The following is a 25931-nucleotide window of genomic DNA, read 5'->3' as shown; positions in this document are numbered from 1 at the left end:
GATATGCTCCAACTATACTCGTAGCCAAAAGGAACAGAGGTTAGAGCAAGAGAGAATGAAGCACTTGTTTGGAAATAGTTTCGCGGGCAAAGGAAGGCTGGGAACAAAACAGCAGGAGTCACCACTTCATTACTGCTCGTATACACGCTAAAAATCATCACTTAACTTTTCTCTGTAGGAAGAAACAAATCTGGTATACATTTCCCCAGCTGGCAGGCGACATGCAAATGAGGCGACCAATAAACAACGTACACACTATAACAAATAACCAGTTTTACAGCGTACACCTGTGCATTACTCATGAATGTATTCCTTTTTCTTTCAGTTGTATCTTCTTGAGACTTACCCACTCTTCCTTTTATGGTCGTGACGAAAATAAAGTATTTAATAGATGAAAAGTCTTGACATAACTTCACACTGACAGATAGTGGTAGGGATGCATGCCAGGGGCGGACAATTGAAGATAAAGACGACCATAATTATTTTTATTCATTTATTTTTTTTCAAAGACATTAAGAACAAAAATGTTGTAACCGTAAAATTGAAACCAATTTTCATGACCTTCACTTGAAAAAAACAGTAGTGTGAATTTTGGTCACTAAGAGCACAACTACTACACTCGATAGTGTGTGTGTGTGTGTGTGTGTGTGTGTGTGTGTGTGTGTGTGTGTGTGTGTGTGTGTATGTGTGTGTGTGTGTGTGTGTGTGTGTGTGTGTGTGTGTGTGTTTATATCTTGAACTAGAACTTTACTTAATAATCGTCCGGGTTATGTAAAAAAAAAAAATCTTTAAATAATTTGGCTTAGAAATACTTTGACAAAGCAAACTTACTTCCTCCATTGTTACTTGATAACCTCCCCCCACAAAAAAAAAAAAAAGCTCTAACTAAAAGTACAATGTTTAGCACATAAAAAGTTCTATGTCGTAGAATACGACACACATCATCAACCACTCATCCTGTAACAAAAACATGCTCATAAAAATAGCGCAATTATAAACTATGCAGTCTAAAAAGCAATACAAAATGTATTAATCTGAAAATTTTACATTGCTGTACCAGATCTATGCTGGCAAATATTCCCTTGGGTTGACATCGGCTGGAAAAGGATCCATTGTAAAGTAAGCAAAGAGGCCTATACCAACTGCTACTAACACTACGAAGTTAATGTTGAGGAGAAGTTTCGCGTGAGGATTTTCCTCCAGAGAAGTAAGGAACTGCAAGTAACTTTGTTCGCTGGCAGTGTTTTGCTGTGCTACTTGTAACCCGCACAGCCACAGGCACCACCTCTTGCTCCTCTGCACCCAGTGGTCCTCTACCGCCCTGGTGTGGGTTCCCGCTGAGCTGGCCTCTGTGGGGATAAAACGCTGGGTCACTAGGGTAATGCCACTCGTGTGTGTGTGTGTGTGTGTGTGTGTGTGTGTGTGTGTGTGTGTGTGTGTATGTGGGTGGGTGGGTGTGGGGGTCTTTTCTGGTCATTGTATCTCCAAAGTTCCATATCGAGTTCTTGTTGTCGTGTCATTTCTTAACACTTTTCAAACTTTCCTTTACATGTGGTGACGAACTGTTTTTTTTTTTTTTTTTATGTAGGAGAGACACTGACCAAGGGCAACAAAAATCCAATAAAAAAAATGCCCACTGAAATGCCAGTCCCTTAAAAGGGTCCAGCCTTGACGGAACCCATATTGGCGATCAGATAGAAGGTTGTGAAGTGATAGATGTTTAAGAATCTTCCTGTTGAGGATAGATTCAAAAACTTTAGATAGGCAGGAAATTAAAGCAATAGGACGGTAGTTTGAGGGATTAGAACGGTCACCATTTTTAGGAACAGACTGAATGTAGGCAAACTTCCAGCAAGAATGAAAGGTAGATGTTGACAGATAGAGCTGAAAGAGTTTGACTAGGCAAGGTGCAAGCACGGAGGCATAGTTTCGGAGAACAATAGGAGGGACCCCATCAGGTCCATAAGCCTTCCAAGGGTTTAGGCCAGCAAGGGCATGGAATACATCATTGCGAAGAATTTTAATAGGTAGCATGAAGTAGTCAGAGGGTGGAGGAGAGGGAGGAGCAAGCCCAGAATCGTCCAAGGTAGAGTTTTTAGCAAAGGTTTGAGCGAAGAGTTCAGCTTTAGAAATAGATGTGATAGCAGTGGTGCCATCTGGATGAAACAAAGGAGGGAAAGAAGAAGAAGCAAAGTTATTAGAGATATTTTTGGCTAGATGCCAGAAGTCACGAGGGGGAGTTAGATCTTGAAAGGTTTTGACACTTTCTGTTAATGAAGGAGTTTTTGGCTAGTTGGAGAACAGATTTGGGGCATGGTTCCGGGCAAAAATATAAAGTGCATGAGATTCTGGTGATGGAAGGCTTAAGTACCTTTTGTGGGCCACCTCTCTATCATGTATAGCACGAGAACAAGCTGTATTAAACCAAGGTTTGGAAGTTTTAGGTCGAGAAAAAGAGTGAGGAATGTACGCCTCCATGCCAGACACTATCACCTCTGTTCTGCGCTCAGCACACAAAGACGGGTCTGTCACAGAAGCAGTAATCATTCCTAGAAAAAATCAGCAGAATATCTCCTCAGGTACCCCCAATTTGCAGAGGCAAAACGCCAGAGGCACCTTCGCTTCGGGGGATCCTGAGGAGGGATTGGAGCAATAGGACAAGATACAGATATGAGATTGTGATCGGAGGAGCCCAAGGGAGAAGAAAGGGTGACAGCATAAGCAGAAGGATTAGAGGTCAGGAAAAGGTCAAGAATGTTGGACGTATCTTCAAGACGGTCAGGAATATGAGTAGTGGTGCCTCCAAGAATGGAGATCTCTGCAAAAGGGAAGAGAGTCAGAATGTGCTCCACTTTGGAAGTTAAGTAGTCAAAGAATTTCTTATAGTCAGAGGAGTTAGGTGAGAGGTATACAGCACAGATAAATTTAGTTTGAGAGTGACTCTGTAGTCGTAGACAGATGGTGGAAAACTCAGAAGATTCAAGAGCGTGGGCACGAGAGCAGGTTAAGTAATTGCGCACATAAATGCAACATCCTACTTTGGATCGAAAATGAGGATAGAGAAAGTAGGAGGGAACAGAAAAGGGGCTACTGTCAGTTGCCTCAGACACCTGAGTTTCAGTGAGGAAAAGAAGATGAGGTTTAGAAGAGGAGAGGTGGTGTTCTACAGATTGAAAATTAGATCTTAGGCCGCGAATGTTGCAGAAGTTAATGAAGAAAAAGTTGAGGGGGTGTCAAGACGCTTAGGGTCGTCGACAGAATGGCAGTCCGACCTGGGGACATTTATAGTCCCCTCCCCAGATGGGGACTCCGAGGCTGGTGTAGGAGTCGCCATAATAATTCTGAAATTTTTGAGTGAAGGGTGTCTGTGTTATTAGGTGCTTGTAGTTTTGTATGAAAGAAGAGAGTTCTCTTTAGAGGGCAGGCTGTGACTGCTCCTTTGTGTTGTGAGACACAAAGGGAAACGTTCAGTGAGGTCACAGCTGGGTTCAATGATAAGTTCACAGCACCCCCTGAACAGTGCTTTTAGACCTCACTGGGAGTAATTATCGTTTCGGCAGGTGTCTACTGCCTCCTTCTCTATTTCTAGGAATTATATTTAGTGAACTCTTCTCCGTACATTAGGCACCAATTACATTGAACTTGCTTACTATTGGTAACAGTTTCTTTTTGTTGTTGTTGTTTTCAAATATAGATTCTACATCAGCATGCCGAAGTTATTGAATGTTAACACTAATGATTTTTCGATCCATGGCATCATCAGTGTAAGACGACCTCAGTATTAGCCTTGTTTTTATCATTCGGTGATCTTCAGATTATATGTTTACGTTATATTTCTATTTATCGATTTTATCTTTTTTTTTTTTTTTTTTTTGTCATATATACATAATCTTACATGTATTTAATTCATGCACATTAATTTTGGGTCTCGTTCGACATTAATCTCATTTCCATTCTATCATATTTTTCATACCTTCTTTCGCTCGTAGCTCCCTGCAGAACTTTTGGTTGAACACTAAAAATCAGAGTTGAGTATCTTTCATAATAATATTAATCTTTTTTTTATAGTTCCCTTATAAATCAGGTTGTGAGTGCTGAGTCAATGTGGAGCTTAAAAAGATTACATAAATTTATGGATGAGGATGAGAGGTGGAAATAGGTAGGCATATTTCATAGAGGGACTGCCATAATTAGGCCTGACAGCCTCTTCGGTTTCGTTTATTTTCTTATGTTCTTATGTAATGAAGTAGATATGAGAAGTGAAAAAAGAAGAAAAATCTTGCCTTCATTCTGACCCGCTGGAGGGGACGTGTCTTCAGCAACGTGTGTCAGAGTAGCCTTCTCTTCGATCTCATCATCTCGCTGTCTCTTATCCAGTCTGGTAGGATATGTTGTTCGTATTATCTGGAATATGTAATGGCAGCTGTTGAATACAAATATCTTCAGTGAATTTACATGACTCTTACTTTAATTATTTCAAATCTCATTAACATATTCAAGGAATGAATATATGTCCACAAATGACTGAAAATGCATATAAAAGTTACGTATTAGAAATATGTTGTGACAGCACATGCCTATAAAAAACATTAAAAAAAAAACATCATATACTATAAGAGTACTGGTAAAAAATTCAAATGTTTTTGACAACCATCTCTCACCCTGAAGCTCTCAGGAGGTTCAGTGAAGAGGGAAACGACCACTGCTGTCAACAGAGTGATCCAGAAGAGTATCATGGCAAAGTACATGAAGTTCAGTCGGATCACAAGTGGTCGATACTCGTCCTCGTTGCATGATGGGGGAGGATGAGAAAAGTCCAGAACCATGCGTGTGAGTCCTACAAAGAGTCCCATCATGAGAGCCCAAAAAGCTCCCTTCTCATTCATGCGTTTCCACAGTATTGCGATGAGGTACACGGCGGCTATTGGAGGTGCGAGGTAGGCACCCACCTTCTGTATATAAATGAATAATTGTCCTCCCTGGATCTCTTCAATAATAGGGACCCAAGCCACAGACACAACCACGAGGATCACCACGAAAAGTTTTCCAACTACTAGTAGTTCCCTAGTTTTGGCTTTGGGACGCAGACGCGGCCAGAGATCCAGCGTGAACATGGTGGAGGTGGAGTTGAAGATGGAAGTGAGATCACTCATCAGTGCCGCCAGCATGACCGCTAGCATGATGCCCTTGAATCCCGCCGGCATGATGCCCACCACAAGCCGCGGGTAAGCTGAATTGTAACACGATGATTTCGACCCACACGCCCGCATGCACTCTTCCGGCAAAACGCAGGCCACGTCATCTGGGAACAGCGCGCGGGAGATCATGCCGGGAAGAATGATAATGAAGAAAGGCAATATCTTGACGTAGGAGGCAAACACAGTTGCTCCCTTGGCATGGGACAAAGACTTGGCTGCCAGCGCTCGTTGGATCATCATCTGAAATTGAATTAGCGGTTGAGTTCACTTCGCATTTCTTTGAGTCATGATATTTTAAGAAAAAGGACAGTGGTCTTTTTCATGTCTACAATGGTTCTTCTTTCAGTACAGAACATATCCCTGTTATCAGATAAAAATTTTGATATTTAATTTTTTTTTTATTTATTTACTATTTTTTTTTTAATTAAGGTCCTGTCCTGTAAAAAAATAAATAAATAAATCAAAATTTTTTACGATTGAAAATATTCCTCTAACAATACAGATGATTGATTCATGGAAAATTGAAAAAAAAATTATATTGATATAAACTGTATATACCAATCGATAAAGTGTGTTTTAGTGTTTTAATTTCTTTTAAAACTGAAACATGGTTATTATTTACGCACCACTCCGAAGAATTTGAAAGAATATTTTACATGTGTACTATGGTTCTTCTTTAAGTAAAGAACATGTCACTATTATCAGATAAAAAATTTTATATAGAAAATTTTTTTCACTTTTTTTTTTTCTTTTAATTAAGGTCCGGACCAGTAAAAATGTTTTTTTTTTTTTAGATTAAAAATTTCCTCTAAAATTGCAGACAAATTTTTTTTTTTGAGTGTGTGTTTTAATTTACTTTAAAAGTGAAATATGGTTATTATCTAAGCATCACTAATAAGAATCCGAAAGAATATTTTACATGTCTACAATGGTTTTTCTTTAATAGAATTCTTTCATGTATAGACGGAAAAGAGAAAGCAGAGACCAAAAATGTTTATTACACTTGAGTCAGAGAAAGAGGGGATAGTTAGTGGAAACTAAGGATCTTATTTTTGGCGTTTCCTTGATGCACACACCAAAATTTCAGGAACTTCAACAGTTTAGTTAATTTTACTCGATATGCTCTTGCTTTTTTCTTTTTTCTTTTTTCTTTTTTCTCCATTTCTGTGGATATGTTCTTGTATTAGGGTATTTCAATCACCATTATCATTCCTCTCCTCAGTAAACCTGTTAACTGAAAAAAAAATCAGTGCTCGGTTTTATCAACTAATTATCATTACAATTTCTTTGATATGCATGAAGTATAATATTTTGCTGTCTGATTATTCTGTACTTCTATCAAAACACATTTCAACACAAAGTCATAGTTTCTAAAAATATTTTCCTTTAACTTCGATATAAATTTTAATATAAAATAATAAATAAATTATATATATATATATATATATATATATATATATATATATATATATATATATATATATATATATATATATATATATATATATATATATATATATATATATATATATATATATATATATATATATATATATATATATATATATATATATATATATATATATATATATATATATATATATATATATATATATATATATATATATATATATATATATATATATATATATATATATATATATATATATATATATATATATATATATATATATATATATATATATATATATATATATATATATATATATATATATATATATATAATTTTTTTATTATTATTTTTTTTTTTTTTTTTTTTTTTTTTTTTTTTTTTTTAATGTAGGAAGGACACTGGCCAAGGGCAACAAAAATCCAATAAAAAAATGCCCACTGAAATGCCAGTCCCATAAAAGAGTCAAAGCAGTAGTCAAAAATTGATAGATAAGTGTCTTGAAACCTCTCTCTTAAAGGAATTCAAGTCATACGAAGGTGGAAATATAGAAGCAGGCAGGGAGTTCCAGAGTTTACCAGAGAAAGGGATGAATGACTGAGAATACTGGTTAACTCTTGCGTTAGAGAGGTGGACAGAATAGAGGTGAGAGAAAGAAGAAAGTCTTGTGCAGCGAGGCCGCTGGAGGAGGGGAGGCATGCAGTTAGCAAGATCAAAAGAGAAGTTAGCATGAAAATAGCGGTAGAAGACAACTAGAAATGCAACATTGCGGCGATGAGAGAGAGGCTGAAGACAGTCAGTTAGAGGAGAGGAGTTGATGAGACGAAAAGCTTTTGATTCCACCCTCTCTAGAAGAGCAGTATGAGTGGAACCCCCCCAGACATGTGAAGCATACTCCATACATGGACGGATAAGGCCCTTGTACAAAGTTAGCAGCTGGTGGGGGGATGAGAAAAACTGGCGGAGACGTCTCAGAACACCTAACTTCATAGAAGCTGTTTTAGCTAGAGATGAGATGTGAAGTTTCCAGTTCAGATTATAGGTAAAGGACAGACTAAGGATGTTAAGTGTAGAAGAGGGAGACAGTTGAATGTCATTGAAGAAGAGGGGATAGTTGTATGGAAGGTTGTGTCGAGTTGACAGATGGAGGAAATGAGTTTTTGAGGCATTGAATACCAAGTTTGCTCTGCCTAAATCAGAAATTTTAGAAAGATCATAAGTCAAGCGTTCTGTGGCTTCCCTGCGTGAAATGTTTACCTCCTGAAGGGTTGGACGTCTATGAAAAGATGTGGAAAAGTGCAGGGTGGTATCATCAGCGTAGGAGTGGATAGGACAAGAAGTTTGGTTTAGAAGATCATTAATGAATAATAAGAAGAGTTGATGACAGGACAGAACCCTGAGGAACACCACTGTTAATAGATTTAGGAGAAGAACAGTGACCGTCTACCACAGCAGCAATAGAACGGTCAGAAAGGAAACTTGAGATGAAGTTACAGAGAGAAGGATAGAAGCCGTAGGAGGGTAGTTTGGAAATCAAAGCTTCGTGCCAGACTCTATCAAAAGTTTTTGATATGTCCAAGGCAACAGCAAAAGTTTCACCAAAATCTCTAAAAGAGGATGACCAAGACTCAGTAAGGAAAGCCAGAAGATCACCAGTAGAGCAGCCTTGACGGAACCCATACTGGCGATCACATAGAAGGTTGTGAAGTGATGGATGTTTAAGAATCATCCTGTTGAGGATAGATTCAAAAAATTTAGATGGGCAGGAAATTAAAGCAATAGGACGGTAGTTTGAGGGATTAGAACAGTCACCCGTTTTAGGAATAGGCTGAATGTAGACAAATTTCCATCAAGAAGGAAAGGTAGATGTTGACCGACAGAGCTGAAAGAGTTTGACTAGGCAAGGCGCAAGCACGGAGGCACAGTTTCGGAGAACAATAGGAGGGACCCCATCAGGTCCATAAGCCTTCCAAGGGTTTAGGCCAGCAAGAGCATGGAAAACATCATTGCGAAGAATTTTAATAGGTAGCATGAAGTAGTCAGAGGGTGGAGGAGAGGGAGGAGCAAGCCCAGAATCGTCTAAGGCAGAGTTTTTGGCAAAGGTTTGAGCGAAGAGTTCAGCTTTAGAAATAGATGCGATAGCAGTGGTGCCATCTGGTTGAAATAAAGGAGAGAAAGAAGAAGAAGCAAAGTTATTGGAGATATTTTTGGCTAGATGCCAGAAGTCACGAGGGGGAGTTAGATCTTGAAAGGTTTTGACACTTTCTGTTAATGAAGGAGTTTTTGGCTAGTTGGAGAACAAACTTGGCATGGTTCCGGGCAGAAATATAAAGCGCATGAGATTCTGGTGATGGAAGGCTTAAGTACCTTTTGTGGACCACCTCTCTATCATGTATAGCACGAGAACAAGCTGTGTTAAACCAAGGTTTGGAAGGTTTAGGACGAGAAAAAGAGTGAGGAATGTACGCCTCCATGCCAGACACTATCACCTCTGTTATGCGCTCAGCACACAAAGACGGGTCTCTGACACGGAAGCAGTAGTCATTCCAAGGAAAATCAGCAAAATACCTCCTCAGGTCCCCCCATTTAGCAGAGGCAAAACGCCAGAGGCACCTTCGCTTAGGGAGATCCTGAGGAGGGATTGGAGCGATAGGACAAGATACAGATATGAGATTGTGATCGGAGGATCCCAATGGAGAAGAAAGGGTGACAGCATAAGCAGAAGGATTAGAGGTCAGGAAAAGGTCAAGAATGTTGGGCGTATCTCCAAGACGGTCAGGAATACGAGTAGGGTGTTGCACCAATTGCTCTAGGTCGTGGAGGATAGCAAAGGTGAAGGCTAGTTCACCAGGATGGTCAGTGAAGGGAGAGGAAAGCCAAAGCTGGTGGTGAACATTGAAGTCTCCAAGAATGGAGATCTCTGCAAAAGGGAAGAGGGTCAGAATGTGCTCCACTTTGGAAGTTAAGTAGTCAAAGAATTTCTTATAGTCAGAGGAGTTAGGTGAGAGGTATACAGCACAGATAAATTTAGTTTGAGAGTGAATTTAGTTTTATATATATATATATATATATATATATATATATATATATATATATATATATATATATATATATATATATATATATATATATATATATATATATATATATATATATATATATATATTTACAAGAAATTAATATATATATATATATATATATATATATATATATATATATATATATATATATATATATATATATATATATATATATATATATATATATATATATATATATATATATATATATGTATATATATATTACTTTCGAAAATATAAAAGCAATGTCTGAAAAAAATTACCTATGCCTGTTGAATATTATATAAATGCGATGTGAAACTCCGAAACTTGAATGGGGACATACTTGGTCAGCACACCAGTACCAGATGGAGGCTGGGGTCTGCCCCAATATAAAAGCTGGCCACGGCAGATCAGAGTTCACAGGATGCCTCAGCATTATCCAGGAGTCGTCTCTTGGCAGGCCACAGGTGGTGTTCTCATAGGTAAGCTTTGGTACAGCTTGCATGTATCTGTACTGCAAGGCCTCGTATCCGCCCACCTCTTGGAAGGCTGAAAAGTACCGTAGATGGGCAATAAACATTAGAGAGTTGCCGGTGCACATCTAGTATCGTAACTATTTTTTTGTTATAAATCAATGTGCAAGATTATTTACCACATGATAACTGTATTCTGACTGCCAGACACAAAGGTATTAGCAAAATTTCTCTGAGGCCCATTGTTTTAACTTTTCACGGAGGCTTCATGGTAGAGGCATGGCAAGAAAGTCTTTCCACTGATTTAAAAGAGCATCATACCAATTAACAGCAGTATTCTTTGAATCAATTCCCTCCTCCGCCTCCATCGTATTACACGCTGGCTCCTGAATTCACTTTATTATATGATCATGTGACAGCAATTACACTTTTACATTGGTTTGCTAAGCTTTTGTGCATTTTACATTGTATAATATCCCTATAAGATACTACACGACATTGTAGGTTTATATTGTTATTGCTTAATAAGTTATGATTTAAATTCTTGGAAAAAAAAACATAACATGATATTACTCGTATGAATGAGATAAACAACAAGGGCTTTATTACCTAATTACAAGAATATTACAAAAACTTCTTATTTTGCAAATATATGAGTCTTCAGAGGCCACAGTGCAGAATCGCTCCATGCCAAGTTCAGTGTAGAGGTTTACTTCAAAAGCCTGTTTTAGTGTGTGTAACTATCTGATTGAGTATATTTTATATAATAGTACCTTAACAGTTTGATGTAGTCTCATTTTGCATTATTTTGATAACTAATTCTACTGGTAAGTCTTAAATATGGCGATATAATTTTAGTTTCGAGCTCTAAATGTCGTGGTGGCGGGGCTGGATGCGTGGTCGGCGGTGCCACCTTCTTTGATGGCTCGCTTGTCCCTTTTCGGCGCCACATGACCGCGATATTGCGGCGCCTCCTTTTTTTTATTTTTTTTTTTATCAATCAATAAATCTCGAACAAATTGATAAATGTTTATTAAGTGCTACCACTGCTGCAAGAATTGTCTTTCATACACTAACTGACGATCGTAGCACCTTGTCATTTTATTCAAGAATTACACAAAGGTGGAACAGCCATACGTCTCACTGAATATGTGTTTGGCGAGCAAACCTTACGCGTAAAAACTCTATAAGCCTTAGAAGAAATTTAATTATACCGATATATTTATATCATTGTACAACAAAGATCTTCAGTATCAAGATTTTGTGGCTGATGACATTGATCAGTTATGATCCATTTGATTAAAAAAATCATTATGTAGCAATACAACTTCCCTCTCAAGACCTTTCAAATATTTTATAATGTTTTGATTAATCATTCATCTCTTGCCTTGCTAATATAACTTCCATGAAGTTAGGTGTTCTGTGTCGTCCCTGCCAATACTTGTCCTCCCAATTGCTTGCTCTATGCAGGGGGCCTTATCTGTCCATGTATGAGGCACAGATCCCACATATGAGGAAGTTCGACTCACTCAGCCCTCCTAAGCAGGGTGGAGTCTAAAGCATTCCATCTCACTGATTCCACCCCTTTAACATACTGCTTTGATTCTCTTACTCACCACCGCAATGCTGCATCTTTTAGTATCTTTTAGCATTATTTTCATGGTTCTTCCAAACTTGTTAACTGCATGTTTCCATCTCCTTTCCGTGGTTACGTTACAGAAGACCTTACTTTTCCGACTTACTACTGCAAGAGTTAACATGTACCTTCACTCTTTCATTCCTTTTTACTTGTAAACTCTGGAACTCTCTTCTTGTTTTTTTGTATTTTTCCCTGCCTACTACTTAGGCTATTTCGAATGAGGAAAATTAAGACACACCAGAAAATAAATTGGCTTATTTCTCGATTCTCTTACTCCTATTACCTTTTTAGGAATGCCTGTTGAACAGAATTTTTCTATTCTTATCTATATATTTATTTATCTTTATTTTTTTCTACTTTATAATGTCCTTAGCCGATATATATATATATATATATATATATATATATATATATATATATATATATATATATATATATATATATATATATATATATATACACAACTGAGCGAAGAGAAGGGACATGGAAAAATAATACAGCTCGGTGGGCGGAAAGTAATATCATATACGTAAGTTGAATTAGTTCAGAACTTTTCAATATATACATAGTAATCTCAGCTCGTGTGGGGTCATCACAGCTTTGATACTCGACCACCTTGTTGTTAATGTCGACAGGTGTCTCCACCAGCACACCCCATGACAAGTAAGCGTTCCACAGATAACTCACCTTTAACCATGACGAACGAGGCCCCGCCCAACATGATGAACAGCTGCAGGGTGTCCGTGTAGATGACGGCCGTCAGACCCCCCGTCACGGTGAACAGCGCCGTCAGTGCCAGCAACGCCACCATGGACCCGTAAATGTCCCATTTAAGGGCTTGATTGATGAATAGCGCGCCAGAATACAGATCGACCTGCATGAAATAAAAGGAAGTCATAAATTGGTGAAAGAGTGAAGCACCCTGGATAAGAAATGTGATAATAAGGTAAATAAATAAAAAAAAAATACTCAACGTAACCTTCTGTGATTATTTATTACTGACGTGCAACTTCTCGTTATTATTTTTTTCTTTTGTACTGTAATGGATCTTCACATAGAACGAGGCCGTGGTGTGTTCATAAAAGTTCCAGATCGTGGAGCAGAAATGGACCAAACTATCCCAAAGCAGTTACAATCTCTCTCTCTCTCTCTCTCCCTCTCTCTCTCTCTCTCTCTCTCTCTCTCTCTCTCTCTCTCTCTCTCTCTCTCTCTCTCTCTCTCCTCTCTCTCTCTCTCTCTCTCTTAACATACTTGGGAAGTGATCCAAGGTCGCAGTTTCCTGGTGCGTAAGAATGCAATTGTATGTTTCAGTGAAGCTGAATCACTGCATTCTCTCAGTGTCCCCACACCAGCCCCCGTCTCTGCGCCACAGAACCCCTCTCTATTCTCCTCCTCTCGATCTCTTCCATCCCTTGTAGAATTTCGTATTTTTATTGTTATTTTATTCGATGCTTTTACGTGAATATCTACGAGGAATCTCAACAAACGAAAGAAATAACAGTGCACATCCAAGGTGGCCTTATAAAAGTAGACTTAATTTGGTGGAAGTGATGCAGTGCATTACCTAGTGTTAGCTCGGTCCTGAGTTAGTAGCCACAGTTACTCAACCGATATCTTGGTAAAGATGTACAGCATGAGGGACAGCACAGCGAGGTACACCTGGATCCTCTTGCCGCCGAACCTTTTGTTCATGTATTCTGGCACCGTGCGTACCTGGTGATGAAGGAAGTTCATATCATACGTGGTACTGTGAATTATCCATACTGATCTTCAATCAGTCACCACTGTCAGTGTGATTTTGATAACAAGTTACTGAAAGTGATCCAAAATCTGGGTAAAATATTGCTATCATTCACGATATCTAAAACATTTCCATACAATAATTTACAAGACTTCATCAGAAGAAAATATTATTGAGCGGCAATGCACACCAATTTTTTCAGTAAGTTAAAGAATTTTTATGCCAACTACCACCCTCATAGTTATAAGTGCGACACAAAGTAATTTCTAATATATATATATATATATATATATATATATATATATATATATATATATATATATATATATATATATATATATATATATATATATATAATATATATATATATATATATATATATATATATATATATATATAAATATATATATTTTTTTTTTTTTTTTTTTTTTTTTTTTTTATGTAGGAAGGACACTGGCCAAGGGCAACAAAAGTCCAATAAAAAAATGCTCACTGAAATGCCAGTCACATAAAAGGGTCCAAAGCGATAGTCAAAAATTAAAGGATAAGTGTCTTGAAACCTCTCTCTTGAAGGAATTCAAGTCATACGAAGGTGGAAATACAGAAACAGGCAGGGAGTTCCAGAGTTTACCAGAGAAAGGGATGAATGATTGAGAATACTGGTTAACTTTTGCGTTAGAGAGGTAGACAGAATAGGGGTGAGAGAAAGAAGAAAGTCTTGTGCAGCGAGGCCGCGGGAGGAGGGAAGGCATACAGTTAGCAAGATCAGAAGAGCAGTTAGCATGAAAATAACGGTAGAAGACAGCTAGAGATGCAACATTGCGGCGGTGAGAGAGAGGCTGAAGACAGTCAGTTAGAGGAGAGGAGTTGATGAGACGAAAAGCTTTTGATTCCACCCCTGTCTAGAAGAGCAGTATGAGTGGAACCTTCCCCCCCAGACATGGACGGATAAGGCCCTTGTACAGAGTTAGCAGCTGGTGGGGTGAGAAAAAACTGGCGGAGACGTTTCAGAACGCCTAATTCCATAGAAGCTGTTTTAGCTAGAGATGAGATGTGAAGTTTCCAGTTCAGATTATAAGTAAAGGACAGACCGAGGATGTTTGTGTAGAAGAGGGGGACAGTTGAGTGTCATTGAAGAAGAGGGGATAGTTGTCTGGAAGGTTGTGTCGAGTTGATAGATGAAGGAATTGAGTTTTTGAGGCATTGAACAATACCAAATTTGCTCTGCCCCAATCAGAAATTTTAGAAAGATCAGAAGTCAAGCGTTCTGTGGCTTCTCTGCGTGAAATGTTTACTTCCTGAAGGGTTGGACGTCTATGAAAAGATGTGGAAAAGTGCAGGGTGGTATCATCAGCGTAGGAGTGGATAGGACAAGAAGTTTGGTTTATATATATATATATATATATATATATATATATATATATATATATATATATATATATATATATATATATACGAGTATATATATATATATATATATATATATATATATATATATATATATATATATATATATATATATATATATATATATATATATATATATATATATATATATATATATATATATATATATATATATATATATATATATATATATATATATATATATATATATATATATATATATATATATATATATATATATATATAATGTGTGTGTGTGTCCGGATACATACAAGTTGAGTTGATTCATAGTGGACATCCTGCAAGATGGCAAAATGAGTACAGGAATGATCAGGTTTTTTATGTACAACGTACCCCGCTGGCGATGAAGACAGGCAGGAAGATCCAGCTCATGAGCTGCAGCAGGATGATGGACTGTGTGGGAAAGGAGGAAGGAAGTCATTAGGGTTGGGCGGCAAAGGACTGTAGTAATGTTAATGGGGAACAAGCCTGGTTTGAACCCAGATACAATTTTGAGGCGAACCCAACTATTTCCCACGTTATTCTGCCGTGCATGTCCGATATGAAGCATGCTTTCTAAGCTGTGAAAAAAAAAAAATCTAAAGAATTATTTAGACGGATCAGTAATATTTCTGCACTTATAAGTAACTTATTTGCGCACCTATGACCTAAGAGGTGATAAAAGATAGGCAAGAATAATCATTCAAATATATATACTGATGTACGATAGTTGATTAGAGGTCGGTAGATCCATACTTATGTGAAACAATATTCATAGCACATAATCTTGTAATTCTGACTTGTGTGGGTGTACTCACGATGAAATTAAAAGCGCCGATGCCAATGCCACTGGCTGCTCCCGAACCCGCCATGCCGATGAAATGTTCCGAGCCGATGTTGCGTGGCGAAGAGGGAGGCGCCCACCTGTCCCGTGGGTTGTTGAAAAATTGTTACGTGTTGGCGTACTTCATGTAACGATTAAGGAGCATTGAAGGAAAATTATCATCCACAACCAAATAGTAAATCTCTCTCTCTCTCTCTCTCTCTCTCTCTCTCTCCTCTCTCTCTCTCTCTCTCTCTCTCTCTCTCTCTCTCTCTCTCTGTCTCTCTCTCTCTCTCTCTCTCTCTCTCTCTCTCTCTCTCTCTCTCTCTCTCTCTCTCTCTCTCTCTCTCTCTCTCGTCTCTCTCTCTCTCTCTCTCTCTCTCTCTCTCTCTCTCTCTCTCTCTCTCTCTCTCTCTCTCTCTCTCTCTCTCTCTCTCTCTCTCTCTCTCTCTCTCTCTCTCCTCTTCTCTTGTCTTCTCTTCTCCTCCCTCTTCGTTTGTTAATGTTTATGTTTTCATCCTCATCAGAAGAAGCTGACGAGGGCACTCATCTTCCCCCGAAAATCTTCCCCCGAAAATCTTCCCCCGAAAACTCACCCATTCACCCACGCACTCACCCACCCACTCACACAGACACACACACTCCACCACTCACCGGCAGCCACCACATGAAGCGACCTGCCAAGAAATATCCCGAAATAGTCCCTCTGTTGGGTCGACGCAAGGCCTGCAATTAAGTTTGAAAAGAAGGTTTAATAAATATGCATTAGTAACACCTGCACAAAATTCAGCATTGTGCGTAGATGAAAACCAGGAATGTGACTCCTGTGTTTTGTGAATTTGTGGATGTACCAAATGATTCCTGTCTGTCAATTGTTTCTGTAAATATGGGAAGGTTTAAAGTTTGTACTATAGTGGAAAAAAATATTTGTTCATAGTATTCTTTATTTCTCAAAGATGAAACTTGAATTTGTGTTATAACGTCGTGCATTCTATCTACCCAGCCAATTATACTGATTACACGTCTCGAAACTTTGAAATTAAAGGTGTTCGAGCACAGAGGTTTATCACTTAGAACTAACACATTTATAACTCACCGAAGTTGTTCTAGCATTAGGGAACATGCAGTAGAACTTAAACATTCCATGGAAGAAGAACAACGATAGTTGAATGCTCGAAGCAAGCAATGAAGCAGATTCTATAATAGCCGAAATTCTACTAATCCATCAGTTTAGGTCTGCATGAAATGGAATTAACTCTAGTGACACTGCTGTAAAGCTCTGTTTTGGAATAATGTGATAAAATTTCTTTGTTGTATTCTTATTTGGTTTAGGTGTAAGATTGTATTAGTTTGTGCATTTTATTGGACTTGATATCTGCAGGGGATAAAATAGTTTATTCATTGTTTTCTTTCTATCAATAGGAGTCCTCCACAGTAAAGGAAAAAGAGTTTAGTTTTTTTTTTCAATTGTTTTACTTATTTTCAGTCTGTCTGAAGATGGGAATCCGGTATTTCCCGAAAAGTTCGTAACGAAGAATAATACACAAGAATTGCTCCACTGCTGTGCCTGTGCACCTTCCTTTTCAATGTAAGATTCCTTGCGGCCCAGAATTTTCATGAGTACAGTCACAGTGTACATCTCGCACCACGGCACGCCACAGATTATCAAATTCAAAGGAAGAAAATAAATAAAAACCAAGAATAATTTTACACACACACACACACACACACACACACACACACACACACACACACACACACACACACACACACACACACACACACACACACACACACACACACACACACACACACATATATATATATATATATATATATATATATATATATATATATATATATATATATATATATATATATATATATATATATATATATATATATATATATATATATATATATATATATATATATATATATATATATATATATATATATATATATATATATATATATATATATATATATATATATATATATATATATATATATATATATATATCATCCTCTTTTAGAGATTTTGGTGAAACTTTTGCTGTTGCCTTGGACATATCAAAAGCTTTTGATAGAGTCTGGCACAAAGCTTTGATTTGTAAACTACCCTCCTACGGCTTCTATCTTTCTCTCTATAACTTCATTTTAAGTTTCCTTTCTGACCGTTCTACTGCTGCTGTGGTAGACGGTCACTGTTCTCCTAAATCTATTAACAGTGGTGTTCCTCAGAGTTCTGTCCTGTCATCCACTCTCTTCTTATTATTCATTAATGATCTTCTAAACCAAACTTCTTGTCCTATCCACTCCTACGCTGATGATACCACCCTGCACTTTTCCACGTCTTTTCATAGACGTCCAACCCTTCAGGAAGTAAACATTTCACGCAGGGAAGCCACAGAACACTTGACTTCTGATCTTTCTAAAATTTCCGATTGGGCCAGAGCAAATTTGGTATTGTTCAATGCCTCAAAAACTCAATTCCTCCATCTATCAACTCGACACAACCTTCCAGACAACTATCCCCTCTTCTTCAATGACACTCAACTGTCCCCCCCTCTTCTACACTGAACATCCTCGGTCTGTCCTTTACTTATAATCTGAACTGGAAACTTCACATCTCATCTCTAGCTAGAACAGCTTCTATGAAGTCTCCGCCAGTTTTCCTCACCCCCAACCCTGAGCTGTTAACTCTGTACAAGGGCCTTATCCGTCCATGTATGGAGTATGCTTCACATGTCTGGGGTGGGGGATTGGGGGGCGGGTTCCACTCATACTGCTCTTCTAGACAGGGTGGAATCAAAAGATTTTCGTCTCATCAACTCCTCTCCTCTAACTGACTGTCTTCAGCCTCTCTCTCACCTCCGCAATGTTGCATCTCTAGCTGTCTTCTACCGCTATTTTCATGCTAACTGCTCTTCTGATCTTGCTAACTACATGCCTTCCCTCCTCCCGCGGCCTTGCTGCACAAGACTTTCTTCTTTCTCTCACCCTTATTCTGTCCACCTCTCTAACGCAAGAGTTAACCAGTATTCTCAATCATTCATCCCTTTCTCTGGTAAACTCTGGAACTCCCTGCCTGCTTCTGTATTTCCACTTTCGTATGACTTGAATTCCTTCAAGAGGGAGGTTTCAAGACACTTATCTATCAATTTTTGACTACTGCTTTGACCCTTTTATGCGACTGGCATTTCAGTGGGCATCTTTTTTTATTGGACTTTTGTTGCCCTTGGCCAGTGTCCCTCCTACATGAAAAAAAAAAAATAATAAAAATAATATATATATATATATATATATATATATATATATATATATATATATATATATATATATATATATATATATATATATATATATATATATATATATATATAAGAGGAACATCGGCCAAGAGCAACATAAATACAAAAAAAAAAAAAAAAATACCACTAAGATGCTGGTCCCCGAACATGGTCCGAATCGGTAGTCAAAAATTGAAAGATGAGTGTCTTGGAACTTCCCTCTTGAAGGAATTCAAGTCGTAGGGAAGGTGGAAACACAGAAACAGGCAGGGGGTTCCAGAGTTTACCAGAGAAAGGGATAAATGATTGAGAATTGTTTTTGGCTAGGTACCAGAAGTCATGAGGGGAGTTAGATCTTGAAAGATTTTGACACTTTCTATTAATGAAAGAGTTTTTGGCCAGTTGGAGAACAGACTTGGCATGGTTCCGGGCAGAAATATAAAGCGCATGAAATTCTGGTGATGGAAGGCTCAAGTACCTTTTGTGGGCCACGTCTCTATCATGTATAGCACGAGAACAAGCTGTATTAAACCAAGGTTTGGAGGCTTTAGGTCTAGAAAATGAGTGAGGAATGTACACCTTCATGCCAGACACTATCACCTCTGTTATGGGATCAGAGCACGGAGATGGGTCTCTGACACGGAAGCAGTAGTTATTCCAAGGGAAATCAGCAAAATACCTACTCAGGTCCCCCCAACAAGCAGAGGCAAAGCGCCAGAGGCACCTTCGCTTAGGGGGATCCTGAGAAGGGACTGGAGCGATAGCACAAGATACAGATATGAGATTGTGATCGGAGGAGCCCAACGGAAAAGAGACGGTAACAGCTTAAGCATAAGGCTTAGAGGTTAGGAAAAGGTCAAGAATGTTGGGCGTATCTCCAAGACGGTCAGGAATACGAGTAGGGTGTTGCACCAATTGTTCAAGGTCGTGGAGGATAGAAAAGTTGAAGGTTAATTCATCAAGATGGTCAGTGAAGGGAGAGGAAAGCCAAAAATGGTGGTGAACATTAAAGTCTCCAAGAATGGAGACCTCTGCAAAAGGGAAGAGAGTCAGAATGTTTTTTTTATTTATTTTTTTTTTATTTATTTTTTTTTTTATGTAGGAAGGACACTGGCCAAGGGCAACAAAACTCCAATAAAAAAAATATGCCCTCTGAAATGCCAGTCCCGTAAAAGGGTCAAGGCAGTGGTCAAAAATTGGTGGATAAGTGTCTTGAAACCTCCCTCTTGAAGGAATTCAAGTCAAAGGAAGGTGGAAATACAGAAGCAGGCAGGGAGTTCCAGAGTTTACCAGAGAAAGGGATGAATGATTGAGAATACTGGTTAACTCTTGCGTTAGAGAGGTGGACAGAATAGGGGTGAGAGAAAGAAAGTCTTGTGCAGCGGGGCCGTGAGAGGAGGGGAGGCATGCAGTTAGCAAGATCAGAAGAGCAGTTAGCATGAAAATAGCGGTAGAAGACAGCTAGATATGCAACATTGCGGCGGTGAGAGAGAGGCTGAAGACAGTCAGTTAAAGGAGAGGAGTTGATGAGACGAAAATCTTTTGATTCCACCCTGTCTAGAAGAGCTCCACTTTGCTCCACTTTAGAAGTTAAGTAGTCAAAGAATTTCTTATAGTCAGAGGAGTTAGGTGAGAGGTATACAGCACAGATAAATTTAGTTTGAGAGTGACTCTGTAGTCATAGCCAGATGGTGGAAAGCTCGGAAGATTCAAGAGCTTGGGCACGAGAGCGGGTTAAGTCGTTGCGCACGTAAACGCAACATCCAGCTTTGGATCGGAAATCAGGATAGAGAGGGAACAGAATAGGGGCTATTGTCAGTTGCCTCAGACACCTTTGTTTCAGTGAGGAAAAGAAGATGAGGTTTAGTAGAGGAGAGATGGCTTTCTACAGACTGAAAATTAGATCTGACACCGCGAATGTTGCAAAAGTTAATGAAGAAAAAGTTGAGGGGGGTGCCAAGACACTTGTATCTCCTACAGGCTACATGACTATCTAAAAGTCTAGTACAGAAAAAGATGTATAAAAAAAATACATGTTATTATAAGAAAAATTGTGTAGCAGCAAAGAAGGGATGGAGGCAGACCAAAGGTAATGTTCACGTCCATGGGTCAGTGGTGTGTGGGTACTGCTTCACTTTGCTTCACCATTCTGCTGTATAGCAAGTTTTGATTATTGATGCATTAATTATTCACAAAATCACAACTGCAGCGTCCATGACTGTCTTGTGCTATAACGACTCCATTGTAGTTTTGTCTTTGCTCTTTCATACAACCATAGACGAATCTAATATCTTTGTCTATTATTTTATTTATTTATTTTTTATTTATTTATTTTTTTTCATTCAGCAGCATTTACTGCAAAACAGCACCTTTATCAGAGGAGATTTTCCCCCTGTATTGATTAAGACATATACATGGGCTATTATGTGTGTTATGAAATTTCTAAATATCATGTTAACTATTTTTTTCTAAGTTTCTAAGCATCTTTCCTCTGCTTTTCTCCTGCATTTTTTTTTCATTCTTAATAGTCTGATAACATTTTTTTTTTCTTTTCCTAAACACTTGAAGCTTATTATTCATTTCATATATTTTCAGTTGGATATCTTTTTTTTTTATTGCAAAGAAAGTATGAATCACCCAGTGCATTTACTGCTTCAGTAATTACGTAGGTGTTCTGTGCCAAACTCTACTGCTGCACTTTTACGGTGCATGACGAATAACCAACTTCAACTTCAGATTAAGTTGTTTATTTATTTATTTATTATTATTATTATTTTTTTTTATTTAACGTTGAAGTTTGTCTCACTGAATATTTCAGTTATAATATTGTTCAGTCCCGATCACTTTATAAGTTCACCATCTATTTAGTTTTGGGACTAACTGAAAACGTGTCTGTTGATAAATGCACCGTCACTGTGGTCATATCCAAAATATCTAGTGCATGAAGATATTGAAAAACCATCATGCATTCTCTGTATTATAGTTATGTTATAATATATATATATATATATATATATATATATATATATATATATATATATATATATATATATATATATATATATATATATATATATATATATATATATATATATATATATATAATATATATATATATATATATATATATATATATATATATATATATATATATATATATATATATATATATATATATATATATATATATATATATATATACAAACACACACACAAGGTTCTCGTAAAGTCAGATGTAAAGTTGTAAGTTATAAAGTAAGATGTAAAGTTGAGACAGCTTCCAAGCGCAGGACAGTCAAGTCGTCCCACGCGACACATCATATTTTCTAAATAAATTTAAAATACACTGTCGGGAACACTATCTAAAGTTATTACAGCCGTAACTGCGTCAGCTCTGAAGACAAGTACAGGCATGAGGTCAGCTCAAATTTACAAGATAAGTAGCAGCCAGGAGGAAGCAACTCTCGTACTAATAAGTTGTAAAAACAAATTGAGAGGTAATCACTGATTACAAGAGGATTCTAAAGAAATGTCTAGCAAGCACTAATCGTATATACTTACATCGTCTTCTGCTTATGCTGTCACCTTTTTTTCTCCGTTGGGCTCCTCCGATCACAATCTCATATCTGTATCTTGTCCTATCGCTCCAATCCCTCCTCAGGATCCCCCTAAGCGAAGTTGTGGGGACCTGAGGAGGTATTTTGCTGATTTTCCTTGGAATGACTACTGCTTCCGTGTCAGAGACCCGTCTTTGTGTGCTGAGCGCATAACAGAGGTGATAGTGTCTGGCATGGAGGCGTACATTCCTCACTCTTTTTCTCGTCCTAAACCTTCTAAACTTTGGTTTAACACAGCTTGTTCTCGTGCTATACATGATAGAGAGGTGGCCCACAAAAGGTACTTAAGCCTTCCATAATCAGAATCTCATGCACTTTATATTTCTGCCCGGAACCATGCCAAGTATGTAGCCAAAAACTCCTTCGTTAACAGAAAGTGTCAAAACCTTTCAAGATCTAACTCCCCTCATGACTTCTGGCATTTAGCCAAAAATATCTCTAATAACTTTGCTTCTTCTTTCCCTCTTTTATTTCAACCAGATGGCACCACTGCTATCACATCTATTTCTAAAGCTGAACTCTTCGCTCAAACCTTTGCTAAAAACTCTACCTTGGACGATTCTGGGCTTGTTCCTCCCTCTCCTCCACCCTCTGACTACTTCATGCTCCCTATTAAAATTCTTCGCAATGATGTTTTCCATGCCCTCGCTGGCCTAAAACCCTTGGAAGGCTTATGGACCTGATGGGGTCCCTCCTATTGTTCTCCAAAACTGTGCCTCCGTGCTTGCACCTTGCCTAGTCAAACTCTTTCAGTTCTGTCTGTCAACATCTACCTTTCCTTCTTGCTGGAAGTTTGCCTACATTCAGCCTGTTCCTAAAAAGGGTGACCGTTCTAATCCCTCAAACTACCGTTCTATTGCTTTAATTTCCTGCCTATCTAAAGTTTTTGAATCTATCCTCAACAGGAAGATTCTTAAACATCTATCACTTCACAACCTTCTATCTGATCGCCAGTATGGGTTCCGTCAAGGCCGCTCTACTGGTGATCTGGCTTTCCTTACTGAGTCTTGGTCATCCTCTTTTAAAGATTTTGGTGAAACTTTTGCTGTTGCCTTGGACATATCAAAAGCTTTTGATAGAGTTTGGCACAAAGCTTTGATTTCCAAACTACCCTCCTACAGCTTCTATCCTTCTCTCTGTAACTTCATCTCAAGTTTCCTTTCTGACCGTTCTATTGCTGCTGTGGTAGACGGTCACTGTTCTTCTCCTAAATCTATTAACAGTGGTGTTCCTAAGGGTTCTGTCGTGTCACCCACTCTCTTCTTATTATTCATTAATGATCTTCTAAACCAAACTTCTTGCCCTATCCACTCCTACGCTGATGATACCACCCTGCAGTTTTCCACGTCTTTTCATAGACGTCCAACCCTTCAGGAGGTAAACATTTCACGCAGAGAAAGCCACAGAACGCTTAACTTCTGATCTTTCTAAAATTTCTGATTGGGGCAGAGCAAACTTGGTATTGTTCAATGCCTCAAAAACTCAATTTCTCCATCTATCAACTCGACACAACCTCCAGACAACTATCTCCTCTTCTTCAATGACACTCAACTCTCTCTCTCTCTCTCTCTCTCTCTCTCTCTCTCTCTCTCTCTCTCTCTCTCTCTCTCTCTCTCATGATTTGTTTGTTACTAAAAGCATGCACACACACCATTCGATCACCGAGGTTACATCAGGCCTGCTGCCTCTCGTATCTTCTCAGCAGCCAGCTTGTGATAATTTCTTTATTGGAATTGAATGATCCTAAGTAATATATATATATATATATATATATATAGAGAGAGAGAGAGAGAGAGAGAGAGAGAGAGAGAGAGAGAGAGAGAGAGAGAGAGAGAGAGAGAGAGAGAGAGAGAGAGAGAGAGAGTAGAAAAGGTTCCGAGTTATAGTTATGGATGAGGTAAGCAGGGATACACCAGACTTCCTTCTTCATTTATTGCAGCATTTCATTTTCACAGAAGGCATCATTAAGCTAAAAAAAAAATATAATAAAATAATTAAATAAATAAATAAAAATATTCGTACTTAATTTTATCATTTTTTTATAGCCTGATGATGCCTTCTGTGAAAGTGAAACGTTGCAATAAATGAAGAAGGAAGTCTGGTGTATCCCTGCTTACCTAAGATATATATATATATATATAGAGAGAGAGAGAGAGAGAGAGAGAGAGAGAGAGAGAGAGAGAGAGAGAGAGAGAGAGAGAGAGAGAGAGAGAGAGAGAGAGAGAGAGAGTGTGTGTGTGTGTGCGTGCGCGCAGGAATACGATGAACTTCCACTTTCAAAAATATTGTTGTTCCGAATTCAAGATTTAGGAAAGCATTGTGCTTGCGAGCTGATCTTTCGTAGTTTGTGGAAAAGTTAACTTTGCAGGGGAACAGAGAATCTTGAATCTTGAAGTTATATAACATGTATTCTTTCTTCTGAAAAAAAAAATATTATTATAAATGAGCATCCTCCTTGAATTTATTTCCTTTTTTTTTTTTTTATGAAGCATGAGGTTTCTTAAAGACAATTTTAATATATATATATATATATATATATATATATATATATATATATATATATATATATATATATATATATATATATATATATATATATATATATATATATATATATATATATATATATATGTATATATATATATATATATATATATATATATATATATATATATATATATATATATATATATATATATATATATATATATATATATATATATATATATATATATATATATATATATATATATATATATATATATATATATATATATATATATACGAGTATATACACACACGGCTGACTGGGAGCGACCAGTAGACGACTATGGGTGGGTGAATAAAACACACACACACACACACACACACACACACACACACACACACATCATTGTCCTTGAATAGTTATAGTAGATTTTAGTAACGTTACTTCACGTCACATCACGAGGCAAACATAACGGTTCCTTACCAATAATAGACATTCACCCTTCGTTATTCATCCTTGATGTAGCAGAAGTCTATCTAATCAACAAAGTTTGTCTCCTGACCACTTACGTAAGCTCCCACAAGCAGGTTGAGCGCGAAATATACAGCGATAGCCACATAATCCCAAGCAATGAGGTCTTCAGACCGAGCTGAAGCCATGACGCCTGGAAGTACAACCGCACACCCTCCTTTCCAAACGCTGACACACACACTGGTCTGGTACTGAGACTGGCGGTGAATGTAGGTAGGATAGGGATGTGAGAGTCGGTTTTCCAGTTT

The 25931-nt window shown here is 37.7% G+C and overlaps 1 pseudogene; it reads right to left on the bottom strand.

Annotated features, from left to right (window-relative positions):
- Positions 1-471: 471 nt before the first annotated feature.
- Positions 472-25931, bottom strand: LOC135101433 (sodium/mannose cotransporter SLC5A10-like; annotated as a pseudogene).

The sequence above is a fragment of the Scylla paramamosain genome, chromosome 6 (genome assembly GCF_035594125.1).
Source record: "Scylla paramamosain isolate STU-SP2022 chromosome 6, ASM3559412v1, whole genome shotgun sequence".
Classification (NCBI taxonomy): domain Eukaryota; kingdom Metazoa; phylum Arthropoda; class Malacostraca; order Decapoda; family Portunidae; genus Scylla; species Scylla paramamosain.
Note: the sequence above shows the minus strand (reverse complement) of the source record. Positions and strands in the feature narration are given on the sequence as shown.